This window comes from Camelus dromedarius, chromosome 2 (assembly GCF_036321535.1).
Source record: "Camelus dromedarius isolate mCamDro1 chromosome 2, mCamDro1.pat, whole genome shotgun sequence".
Classification (NCBI taxonomy): Eukaryota; Metazoa; Chordata; class Mammalia; order Artiodactyla; family Camelidae; genus Camelus; species Camelus dromedarius.
The window spans coordinates 22390807-22404658 of NC_087437.1; the positions used below are offsets into that span (position 1 = coordinate 22390807).

Consider the following 13852-nt stretch of genomic DNA (forward strand, 5'->3'; position numbering starts at 1 on the left):
CTCAGAGCACAAATTCTATTCTCAGCAGTGAACATTCATTTTTTTTCAGTTTGTCTACTGAACTTTTAAGATTCAGAAATATCATTCTTGTTTCCAGAAAGCCTTTTCTGTGCTCTAATTGTATCTTGTTCTAATTACTTTTATTAATGTCTCCTCTTTCTCTCTTCCATTAGCCCCACTATAAACGAAGTCGCCAGCTCTACTTGATCAGCCTAGTCTCTCTCCCTCTGGCCATGGACTCCGCTTAAGTAGGTTGTAATTTTTCATTACCTACTGATTTTGTGTGCTCCCTCAATACCTGTTTTGATCAGCCTGTTGGGGAATTCTAGCAGTGATGGCAGAGCGGGGGGCATGGCAGTGCCCATTTTTGTGGGCTGTGGACACCAAGCAAGCAAACTGTTACCTTCTGCTGAGGTTCTGATCGAATCTTCTCTCAACAGAACAGACGAGACCAATTCAGCCCAACAGGGAAGTCCTATGTAGGTCCAGGAGAGTGAGTACAAGTTGATGACCTCTTTGAATTCCACACCTGTAGTCAGGATAGATGTAGTCCCCCACTAAGGGGACAGGCAGACATCTGCCAGATGGGATTTTCAGAGAGTCACAGAATCCAAGGTCTTCACTTTAAGGCTCCTGTGCTGCTGTTGGTCCCCAGGTCTTGTTGGCTGCCATGGAACCAAGAGTCCCCATCATGCTCTCTCCTTGATGTGTCCTGTGGGCCCTGACTCTAATCTCACTTTTATTGACTCTAGAGAAGGGCTTGAAAAGAACAGGGGACAAGGACCATACTTTCTCTCTGGCAGACACCTTCTCAGATTCCAAGTTATTCTCCTAAAATGTAGGTGTGATAATCCCAATATGCTCAACTGGGTCCCCATCTTCTAGAGCACAATGTCCAAACCCTGGGTCCTTCGAGCTGAACCCTCCATAGGTTGGATGCCCTGAACCCTATGCTTTCTGTCACACCTGACTCATCAGTTTCTCCAGATCCATGCAGTGTATTTTCCCTTCCATGTCAGAGAACACTTTCCTTTATCTAGAAGCTCCACCACTTGCCCTATCTCTGACTTTCGGCATCCTCCTCATTCTCTGATTCAGACACCACCTTTTACAGAGAGCCTCAGTTAGCATCTCTTCCTCTGTCCTCAGTGCCTCTATCGCTCCTAGTTGTCTCAGCGGCAACACTTAATACAACCAGTGTTTTCTTAAATGACCTGTGTACCTCTTTCCCTCTCCACCCCAGACCCTAAATAATATGAAGTGAGGTTCCAGGTCTGTTTTATATTATCTCTTCACACAGTGTCTTCCATAAAATGGATGCCCAATATTTGTAATGTTGAATTGACAATGGAAAACAATTAAACTGGACATTGGCGGCCCCACCCTGAGCTTTTCTTACTCTAGGTGGGAGATGAAGTCACGAAGAGCTGCTGGAGTTGAACAGAGGAACTGATGTCCTCAGCGTCAGCTTGCAGACTTTCACCTTCAGAAAAGGCTTCTGTATCCCACGGGAAGGATGTCCTATTATTTTCTCCAACCCCGTGGAGGTGTTATTGTACAGAGATGTGGAGTAACAGCATTTGGGGTCAGTCATGGTCACTGAGTTTCCTGCAGAACCTCTCCTCAGTGGCCTGATAGTGTGCAGGTTGGTAAAACAGAAGATGGCCAGCTCAAGCAACATCCATCCCAGACCAGAAGTCTGTGCTTTTCAGAAGACCTGTTATGTGTGAGTCATTAAAAAGATAAGCTCTGAGGAGGAAATATCATTGACATTTCAAGAAGTTTGACAAGATGCATCATGTTAAGAAGTAGAAAGATTGGTCCAGCATGGTGCAGTCCTACAGAATGCACAAGAAGAACTGGGAGGGGCCTTTTCAAAGGCAACTCATTGTAATGAAGCAAGACTCACTCTGCTCACACCTGATTACAGACTCCCACCTAGTAGAGAGAAGCTGGGCCCAGGGCAGGGGACTGGGACCTACTGTGCAGAGTTGTTGTGTGGGAGGAGGGGAGGCTGTGGAGGGAAGGATGAGCCACTACTTTCTAGAGAATTCTTCACCTGTCACCAGATCTCTGTGCGACTTGAGAATGAGCAAAGATAATGCTATTGGATAAGCAATAGCCTAAGCCGGGCTTGTCTAACCATTTTTTCTGCTTGGGGCCCCTTGAAGTAGCTGTTCTCATGGCGTCATTTTCTTGCTCTTGCTCTGAAAGCCATGTTGAAGGTACTCAAGTGCAGAGACCTGTATCATCAGCTGAGTGAGCGTGTGCATGTGTGTGTGTTTATTGTAAAGAGGTATTAGCAGCAGCAATTCCTGGAAAGGAGCCTACTGCCCCCTCTAAGAATCCCATTAAGCATGCTGTCACTCTAAATGGACCATTTAAAGGCAAGGACCAGTGCCTCACCCCAGGCCAGACACAGAGCAGGCTCTCGAAAAACGTGCTGAAAGCAGAACAGTCAGTATTCAGTGGAAAGATAGAAACTCAGTCTGTTCATTTCCTTCTTTTTGGCCTTCACCCCATTTGATTATATAATTGCATTCCAAATCTTCCTTTCCTCTTCACACCTCCTCCAAGACTATATGTGTATAGATGTGTGTGTTTGTATGTGTACATGTGTTTAATGTGTATGTGTGTATGTGCTTATGTGGGCCCAGTTTTACATGCCTTTATGTATGTGTGTGTATCTGTATACATGTCTATGTGTATGTCAGTATATTTTTGTGTGGGAGTGTGTGTGTAAATCTATACATATGTGTGTATGTGTATATATTTGTGTATATATATATCTGCATGTGGATGTATATGTGTTGGTATGTGTATATATGTGTGTATGCACACATTTACTATATATAATTTAAATATACATTTTATAAATTAAAAAATCAGATACCCACAACAGCTTAATGATCAAGCCATTTCTTCATAAAAGCTAGATTGAAAAGAGTCTAAATGCCATCTTGCTTGGGTTTTTTTCCTGACTCTTATAGCACTGCTGTAGGAGGAAGGGGAAAGGGTAAAGAAGAGACAGTCATTTTAGTGGAAGGGGTAGAGGAGAACATTTTGAGATGCTGGTACTAGCCCTCCACTCTAAAGGGAGACATTGATGGTATAGGAAAGAAGGAGAGGGGAGCTGAGGGATGGAAGATCTGAGACGTGAGTGAGGGTAGACTTCAGAGCTCAGGGGAGAACGCCTTAGATAGAAGAGGCAAGTCTTCTACTGGATTAGGAGGCTCTTTCCAAGCTGGGCCACCCTGTTTCACTGCTCCCAGGGCAGTAGAACCTGTGGCAGAAGGCTCTGGAATACTCCTTGTTATGCAATGAACTGTGTCCCCTCAAATTCATATGTTGAATCCCAACTCCCAATGTATTTGGAGATAAAGCTTTCAGGAGGTGATTAAGGTTAAATAAGGATGTATGGGTGAGGCCCTAATCCCACAGGATTAGTGGCGTTATAGGGAGAGGAAAAGCTGTTTGGTGCCTTGTGAATAAACACTCTCTTTACTGCGAACGCTCTGAATCTCAGGGTGTAGGCTTGCTGCCTGTTAGACAAAACAGACCTGGTTCAGTGACAATGTGTTCTGAAAAAAAAAAGGGGGAATAAAATAAGCAATACAGGATGCACAGAACGCATCTGTGACCCTACAACCCAGAAAGAACCACTTAGGACTCCTGCATTGCACAGCTCTGGGGCTGCCATTCACACAGAAAACAACACGAGTCATGCAAGATGGTGGTCTTAACCTCTATTCATATTTTTGTGAATATCTTCCAAATACATCTATCCTTCAAATTGAATAGATGGCACATACTGTCTTAGAAACTGCCTTTTTTCACTGAAAGATATAATCATGAATACTTTGTTTTTAATGTTTCTAATCAACCATCTTGTTTTTAATCACATCACAGTGGTCCGTTTTGTGGATTTATTATAATTTAAGAAGTCCTATATTATTTGATAATTTGGATACATAGTTTGGAACACATAAGTATTATGGTAAACAACTTAGCAGCTGTCAACCAAAAGAAGAGGAAGAGAGAGAAAGATCTCTCTCCCACTGCACACACTGAAGAAAGGCTCCGTGAGGACATAGAAGATGGTCATCTGCAAGGAAGGGGCCTTGTTCCTAGAGGGCCCTCACTAGGAACTGAATCTGCTGGGACCTTGATCTTGAACTTCTCAGTCTCCAGAACTGTGAGAAATACATTTCTATTGTTTAGGCAACTCAGTTTCTGGGTATTTTGTTATGGCAGACTGAGCGGACTGAGACACTCTTCAAGGACTCTCATCAACCTGTGCAAGGGTAGCCTCCAAGGTCCAGAGGGACTCTAACTTTGATGAAAGCACATCTTTGCTTTATGTGATGGTCACAGAGGCTGGGACAATGGGAGACCCTCAGAGGAAGGAGCATCAGGGTTCTGCAGTCTTACCCTCCAGGGCAAGCAATTTCATTACATGCATTTCTTGTGGTCCCCATAACATTCTGTCTGGTTAATTCCTACTCAATACCCCCAAGAAGGAAGCAGACCCAACAGGAGGGTCTGCTCTGAGCACCAAAAGGTTGACATAAGAATTCATGATTTATTACCTCTTCTTCTCACAACTGCTACCCACACGTCATGGTGAGGCTGTACCGGTGTAAGAACTCAGTCTCTGGAGCCAGATGCCTGGGTTCATCACTTACTGGTGTTGTGACCTAGGGCAGGTTGCTTAACCTCTCTGTGCCTTTGTTTTCTCATCTGTAACGTGGGGATAATAATACCATCCACATTGTAGGCTTATTGTGGAGAATCAAGAGAGTTAATATATGTAAAAAATCTTGGCATGTGGTAAATACTCAGCTTTGGCTCTTATTACCTGTGCTGCTCCTCTCCCTTGAGTTCATTAGCATGGACCCACGGCAGTTCTTGGAGCAGAAGCATGGGCAGCTCGGGCCTAGGCACCTGCTTCTAGAGGAAATGCTCTTGACTGTATCGGGAGGAGAAGACAGGAGCAAGTGAAGTTGCAGTGGCGGGTTTGGTAGTGGAGGGTGAGGGGGTGTGAGCCTGCTGGTTTATGTTTCCTCAGTAAAGCATGAAGCAAGGTCATCAGCTGATGGGGAGTGTGGAGGAGGGGCTGTGCGAGGCTTGCAAGGGATGGAGAAGGAATGAATTAGATGCCTAAGAGAGGGGGAAAATGAATTTTCTAGAGAAACCTAGCGAGCTTGCTGAGCAATATTGAGTGCCAATTTGAATCTTGAGATCATGAATTTAAAGTGAAAACAGAGGCTTGATTGTGTGCATTTCTTCCAACATCCAGCAGCCTGAGGTGCTGGAGGCAGAAGGCGCAGAGCTGCTTTCTGATCGATCGTCCTCATTTACAGGGGTGCGTGTCCACTGTGCACTAAAATCTGCTTTTATACACAGCGAGTGTGCCAATTTTTTTTCATAACACATGATGTTAATGATGAAGGGAAATATATTAGAGTCTTCTCACCTTGTGCAACTTCATTTTCATTTCCTTGTCCCTTTCCCTTGAGACTACATGTGTAAATTACTAGTTTATGGTAATTTAATTTGTGGAATGCTTTGGACAAAGAACTCATTTTCTTAGTTTATGTGGCTTTAGGTACTACATTTTCTTTTTATTACCCTATCAGGGTTTTAATCTCTGCCCAAGCAACAAGGGCGCAAGATGACAATGGGACTCATACTTATATAGCCCTTCCTATGTGCCAGGCACTGTTCTAAGCACCTTACGTATATGGACTCACTCATTTTTCACAACAATCCCAGTTTACAGGTAGGGCACAGGGAGCTTTAGTAACTTGCATGAGGTCACACAGCATTAGTAACTATCAGAGCCAGGATTCAACCCAGGCAGCCTTGCTTGGATTCCATGCTGTATACACTCTCCTTGCATCCCCTGAACTCAGTCTAGCTGGGGATCAAATGGACAGGGGAAGTACAACAAAGGACACAGGTAAACCTGCAGAGACACAAGACCTTATGAAAAACAAGCTACAGAAAGAAAAAGAACAGGTCGATGATGCTGAATTTATTTCATTCTCAGTGGGAGCCTTTTTAGTCCCTGAGCAGATACCAACACTTCTGGTTGTGTTAGAGAAATACTCTGGCAATAAGATGCCAAGAACTCTAGTCATTGTGCCCTTGAATTTCCCGAACATGGGGAATGGGGCGTGCTGAGAACTTGAGGTGATGTTCTGAGCTCATTGTTGGCAATTTTAATTTGTCACTTTGACCAAATGGAGCATGGTCAGAGTTCCACAAATCAACTGGACAGGTTCACATCCCAGGCATGTTTCTCATGACAAGTAATGTGACAGTGGGCTGAACAGAAGGTAGGTCTGGGGCCCCTTGCACATTGGATCCAATCTGGTCCCAGTCATTTCTTGGCTATGCAGCCTTGGGGAAGACATTTAAGCTTTCCAAACTACAGTTTTCTCATCTATGAAATGTACCTTCCTTGCAGGGATTTTGTAAAGATTAGCAATAAGTTTGTAAAGTTCTTGGTATAAGATACAGTCAATCAACCCAGGCAATGATTATCTATTATTACACAGAGTTAAACTGCTATGGTAAAAATTGTCTTAAATACATCCTTTATTGCTGGAGCAGTCATCTCTTCCTCCTTGTTCTATCGCACCTTGGGAATATTCAGAGAGGGTGAAAACACCACTTACTACACTCAATTGTTATTTATACAAGGTCATCTAAGTGAACCATACTTAAGAATTACATGATCATTTTAACTTGTGTTGGATTTTCTTTTACTGTTTATATAGGTATAATCATAGTTGTATTATTATTATTATTATTATTATTATTATTATTATCATTAATTTTTATTACTTAACATTGTGGTGAAGAGAAAGGTGAGGGAATAATTGTTTATTAATTGTTTCTATCTACCAGGCCCTATGCCAAGCAGTTTTGCATATATTTAAATATTACAACCACTTGGGAGCTTGGTGGTAGCATTATTTACATTTTAAAGATGAAGAAACAAGCCTCAGAGAAGAAGAGTCATTTTTTCAAGTTCACACAGCCAGTGAGTATCAGAGGCAGTCTGGCCCCAGGCCCTTTGCTCTGACCCCCTTGTGGCTTCCTGAAACAGGTATTATGGTCATAGTTATTTTACAGACGAAGAATGGCAAATCAGAGCAGTTAAGTGATTTGTTCAAGATCATACAGCTATTGAAGAGAAGGTCCAAGACTCAATCCCAATTTTCAGTCTAGTTTTCTTCCTCTCCCTTGAGCCCCAGTGGGGCAGACAATATAGTAGAATGGTTAAGAGCACAGGCTGTTAGGTTTCTCACTCTCAGAGAAGGGAGTAACAAATATGGAAGGGAAAAATAGGGGGAAGGTATAGCTCAGTGGTAGAGTATGTGTTCAGCATGCATGAGGTCCTGGGTTCAATCCCCAGTACTTCCATTAAAAAAAATGAGTAAACTAATTACCTCCCTCCCCCCAAAGATTAAATAATAATAATAAAATTTTAAAAAGATTATTTAAAAAGACAGGGTAAAACTAGAATGGTGTTAGACTAGAATTGAAGGTACTGGTGTGCACTCATATATAAAGGTGTATGTTTCCACGTGCAGATATAGAAATGAACCTAAATGTTAATCTCTCTTCACACACACACTCAGCTCCTAATTCTTTCCACCTAGAGGGCCAGCTTTGCAGCAGCAATGAGCATACCTAGCAACACATCTTGATTTCCAAATACCATTCTGAAGAAACCAGGAGTCCTTGGAGAAATGGTTGGTGCCAGAGCTGGAACAGGGAAGGTACAAGATAAGCCTGGAAGATGTTATTGTGCCAGTTAGCAAGGCAGTGCTCCAAAAATGCTGGGGAAATTCAAAAAGACAAAGCAGACAGGTTGAAGGGGCTCCCAATAGGCAAAGTGAGGACAACTGGAACAACAAAATAAATCACAGTAGTAATACATTATAATCCATTGAATAAATAGAAAAGCCTATGCTGATATTGGCAAATAAATGAATTTCTTGAAAGTTGATATGAACTGGAATATTTACATAGCTTCAAAATACCTCCCCACAAAGTACTTATTAATTATGGGGGGTAAAAAGAGTAACTTTACAGTGGAGAAACCAGGTTGACATCATCTTAATTAAATGATCAGAGTGAAGATTATGAGCAATGTGACAAGTCCAAATTCTGTGTCTCCTGATAGCACACAGTGAAGAGACTTCAGCATCATTTCTGTGATATCCCTGCTAAAGATGCAAAAACTGAATCTAGTCATGAGGAAATAGCAGATATTCCCAAAGGAAAGATCTCTACAAAAGATGTGGCCAGTAATCTTCAAAGGTATCAAGGTCATAAAGGTTAAAAGATTGAGATAACTATTCCAGATTAAATGAGACCAATGAAATCAGACAAATAAATGCAATACATGACTTTGAATTGCATTCTTTTGCTTTAACAGCCATGAGTGGATGAAAGGGTAAAATGTGAATGGGGTATGAGGAATGGATGGAAGCAATGTTTTAAATGTAAAATTCCTGATCCTGGTGGTTGTGCTGTGGTTGTGTAGCAGAATATCTATCTGGTTTACCGGAATTACATGCTAATGTATTTCAAAGTAAAGATGTATCAGGTGAACGACTTACTCTTAAATGGTTCAGGAAAAAAGGTCTTTGTGTTGTATTTGCAACTATTTTTAAATTGGATTTTTTTCAAGATAAAAAGTTTTCTCCCCCAGCAATAAAAATCTCAAAACAGAGACAACGATAAAAAAAGAAACACAGATGGTGCAGGCAGGGGTTCTAGTAAAGTGGTTAAAAACACTATTTAGGCTCTGGATTTGAATTCCGGCTTTGCCACTTACTAGCTGTGGGAACCTGGGGCTAAGTTATCTAGGACTTATTTTCTTGGTCTGTAAAATGGGGATAATAAAAGCACCAACATAGGTTCCTTGTGGATTTGTGATTGGCAACCATAAAGTACTTAATATCGTGAGATCTATAATCAGTGCTTAATGTCACTGGTTGTTTTTATTACACAGTAAGCAGTGACATGATTCTCTGTGATCCATTTCCCCTCAGGGCATATGCCAGGGGGAGAGATCTGGTGCACCCTGACTGACTTGTACAGTTAGAAATAGGATTAGCTAGCAAACATTTGCTATATGGTCAATCCTATTATTCAGGCAGATGGCTGTAGATTTCATAGACTGAGAAAGTTTAAAATAACACTGATATGTTTATCATCTTTGGATATACACTTTTTGATGTGGGGCCCAAAGGGGATTAGATTTTTTTTAAACTATATATAATCATCCTATCAGGTCAAAATACTGTGTTAGGAATAATGTAAGCATTAGTATGAAGAAAAAGTGATTATCACATTGACAAGATGTTTCTTACCCGATTTAAAAATATACATGCAAGGTCTATTTTAAAGGATTAAAGTGTATCCACTACCAAGAGTGGCTAATTCAATTAAAAATGGAAATTAAAACACTGACATTAAAACAATGTTCTGATTGGAAAGGAAATGCAGATAGCAGTTTGATGTTGATTCTTTGAAATTATTCCTTTTCTGCCCTTTGGATACTTAATATCGAGCTGGAAAAATGCAATATGATGAGTCTGAGGGTGGGGAGTAAGGCTAATATTTTTCTAGTTATCTTTCAATACATATTTTGGGGGTCCATCTCTACTAATGAAATTCAGTTTTAAAAACGCTGAGTTCTTTTTCAGTTAGCTTTGGTTGACATGAGAGCAGATGGGCTCTGACAAAGCCTCTTTGCTCTCTCATTTGGCAGTCTTTTAAAATGTTACTTTAAAGCATTTCAGAAGTTCACAATGACCATTGCTAACATAAGCAAATGGGCTCCACCCTATCCTACAGAAAAGAGTGAAAACCTTCAACTGGGCTGAACATTGACCCCGGGATGCCCAGTTGGAATATACCCCTGCTTCAAATCAAAGAGCCACACTGGCTTTTTTTTTTTTCCTCTCAAAAGGCAGAGAATTTTTGATGTACCTTCGAGATTCCATTTATATCAGTGACATAATGGTGTCAGCTCTTTGAAGGAAGAAAGGAGAACAGGCAGCAACTGGTATTATATCGTTAAGTGCCCAAGAATCAATTACATCCTTGCTGAGACAAGAGGCAATTTTCCCATTTAAACTTCACAGATGTACGGACTGGCAAATTATTGTTGGGTTGTTGCTTCTTTTATTATAATTAACAATTAAAAAACACACGTTATAATGTAATTAGCTGTTTACTGGCTATTACTGGCTCAGGTCATAGCTGAGACTTTACTTTCAAGGATATGAACTCCTAAAGAAGTATTTTAATCAACCCTTTTATATTCAGTCACTAGTGTGGAACCATTTTGGCCCCTCACAATTAAGCCACTGGAAATTTTCAAGCTGATCTGAGTTTATAAGAAGCATCTTGTGGAAACCTATCAGTTTCCTTTCTTAAAACATCCAGCTCGGGGTTCACTGATTCTTCATTTCAGGGAAACATAGCAGCAATTTTCTTGCCCCTCCCCCAACCTTTTCACTCTTCATCATTCCTAAATAAATTCTTGTCTCTCAACGTAGACTTATATTCTTAATATTTTCCAAACACACATACACACGTAGAACAAATAAGAAGCTACCCATCAAGGTCAAGGTCAACTAGAAATTTTATGATTACTCTTAGGTGGACAACCTATTTGATGGAAGATAATAATTTAGATAATAAGCAATGCCATGTTGGAAAACGGCACTAGAAATGGAAATTAAGTGGAATGGTAGAAGACTGTTCATAATTAGAAGGGCTAACACTTACTGGGTGCTTATTATATGCCAAGCACTGTTTTAAGGATTGGTTATGCCGTCCACAATTTCACTCATTTAACCCTCACAACGACCCTCTGAGGTAGTTGCTACTATAATCCCCTGTTTATGAAAGAGCAAAGGGAGGGGCCGAGAGGCTGAGTAATGAGGCCAAGCCCACAGAACTTGCAGGTGGCAGAGCTGGGATTCACACCCAGGTAGCTGGCCCCAGAGCCCATGCTTACAGCCAAGACCATCTACTAGTATCTTCAGAACAGAACACGATGACTGGGTAAGCAAAGTAGAACCAATGTACGGGTTTTTGTTTGTTTGTTTTAAAATCCATAAACATGAAGTAAAAGAGGTTTGAGAAGCAACTTCTTCATATCCTGGTTGACAACCAACACGGACGAGTCCTGGGGAAGGTTCCATTTGATTACTGAGCACTTCAGGCTGAAGTATGAAGTAGGTTAAATGCCCAGAAAATATCCACAGAAATAATGGCAAAACCTACACTTGTGTGACACATTCAGGCACACAGGTTACTGGAGTCACCCAGGCCTCCTTATGTGGTCCCAGACTCTAAGAAAAGAAACCACCACATTTTCATGAAATTAAAATAATAACAATAACAATACTAATACTAATAATTATTATTATTATTTAGAAATTTAGGCTACTTTTTAGGTATTTAAAACAATTCTTGCATCAGGGCATCCTGTGTGGAGTAAATGGTCTCTAATAATTATCAAGTCAGGTACTTCTTGTCTGTACCCTATTTTTTTACAAAATGGGAGTTGAGGCAACTTACAATACAAAGTCAAGTAGTTGAACAAGGACAAATGATGTCTATGATAAAGGGGATGAGGTGGGGTCAGAAGTGGGTAGAAAATGGTGGTTTCAGAGAATTTAGGGCCTGACATAGTTACTGCACCTGAGCCCAGGACTTCGTGCTTCATTGGCACCAGGCACTGGTGCGACGTTGGTGAAATGTGTCTTGGCTTCTGATATTTCATCTTTTATCCTTGTTCCCTGCCCAGCTACTGGCACTTAATGCTGATGTTTCTCTCAGGCCTGTCTCCTAAGGCTCCTTCCCTCTAGGGTCTCTTAGCTGGCTGTCAGCTCATCTCTTTGAAGTCACAGCTTGGTATCAGCTTGAGACACTACCTCTCCCAAGAGAGTAGGAATAAATGAGAACACTTGGAAGACTTGAAAAGGTGCTACAGGGATTTATTGTTATTATTAATCAGACATTCAAAGCAGTAATATCTTTAAACTAGGGAACTGACTCCTGTGGTGTCTCAGGCAGCTAGGTAGGCTGTGAGGATGTTTGGATGACATTTGGGGTGAGGTGCCAACTTGGGACTCCCTAGCAAGACTGTGTGTAAAGCAGGCGTTGCCTTGCATTAGGAAGAGAGGAGAGGAGAAGGCAGGTAAAGGCAGACCCCCACTGAGTCTGTTTGCAAGAAGAGGAGTGGAGAAAGAGGCCTCTCCCTGCTGTCCTTCTAACCATGGTTAGGACAGTTCATCTTTACAAACACTTATGGAGTGCCTGTTGCGTGCCAGCACTGTGCTGGATGCCAGAGGTACCACAGTGACCCAGACATGGCCCTGCCCTTGACAAGTTGATGGTCTATCAGACGACACCAAGAGGCAGTTCCTCTCCATGGCTGTTCACACCCAGATACTCACTTTTAGAGGGAATCGGGCAGAAATCTGGGAGGAAGGGGGTGCACACCTGGCTGGAGATCACCCCTGCAGAGGGAGAGGCAGAGTGTGTGGGGTCCTGGTAGTCAGAGAGGGTGTAGGACGAAGTCAAGGCCAGAGTCACGATGTCCTGTGTTCATTAATTGGCTTTTCTGGCCATAGAGGGCATCTCCTCTAAATCTGTTGTTTTACAGATGAGGCAGCTGAAGCCCATGAGACATACTGATTCACTGGGCAGAGTGGCAGAGCTAGAAATAGAACCCAGATGCTCTGATGCCCTATTCATGCCACATTTAGGCCTAAGCCAGAGGGGCTTGGCAGCTATTTAAATGAGGACACACTTAGGGGAGGGGACATTTCAGTCTTATGAGTCATTTACACTTCAGGGTTAGTGACTTTGTCAGAGCCTGTAGGAGAAAAGATTTGGAAAGAGGGTGAAGAGAGATGAGCAGCAGGCTGGGGTGGGGAAGAGCCTGGTGGCAGCCACTGAAATCAAGTTCTGCAGACTCACAACGTGACTCAGTCCTGCACAGCCGCGGGTCCCTCACACGTGTGCCTTCCTGCTCCGTTACTTAGGCTGACAGGACAGAAACCTCCTCTGACAAAAGAAAAATAAGCCCTGCAGTCTTTGAGAAATTCTGACTGTTATGTCCATTCATCCAACCCTCTTCTCCACAGAGAGACAGGTCCCAAAGGCAGCCCAGGGGCCCAGCCCACAGCTGAGTCAGTGATGCTTACAGATACGCAGGAAAGGCGGGACCCGGCAGCCCTGCCTGGCCCACCTGGGGCCCCGTGGGGGGGGGGGCAGGGCAATGACAGCCAAGGTGGGGACTGGGTGCTCCCAGGCAACTCTGCTTCCTCTGAACCCAAACCCTCTGAAGAGGTGGGGAGGCCATGCAGCTGCTTGTGGCCTTCTGGGAAAGCATCCTCTCACTTAGATCAGCTGCATTGAGAGCTTGTGGCAGCACTGTTGGTCGTGGCAACACTTGGTCCACCAGCCCCTCTGTCCAGCCACCTTCCAGGTAGGGATGGTCATGTGACCCCACTGGGCCAAAAATACGTAAGCAGAAGCTGTTGGATGGGGCTTCTAGGAGATCTGCTTTCCAGGTTAAATAAAGGAGGTGACAGATTCATGTGTTACACGTGCTCTCCCTACCCCTTTCTCCTTCCGAGAACATGGATCTGTGGCAGCCTTTTATGATCATGACAAGGATGGCAGAAAGAGCCTGAGTCACTATTGTCATCACCAATTTTCTGTACAAGCTCTGGACTGATCCTCAGATTTCTTAAGGGTGAGGCCAATACAACCCTATTTGTGTAAGTTACATAGTTGGGTA

The 13852-nt window shown here is 42.6% G+C and overlaps 1 protein-coding gene across 10 annotated transcripts in view; it reads right to left on the bottom strand.

The window, feature by feature from the left end:
* SLC9A9 (solute carrier family 9 member A9) overlaps positions 1–13852 on the bottom strand; it is a 607901-nt gene that overhangs the window by 128238 nt on the left and 465811 nt on the right. The window lies entirely within an intron of this gene.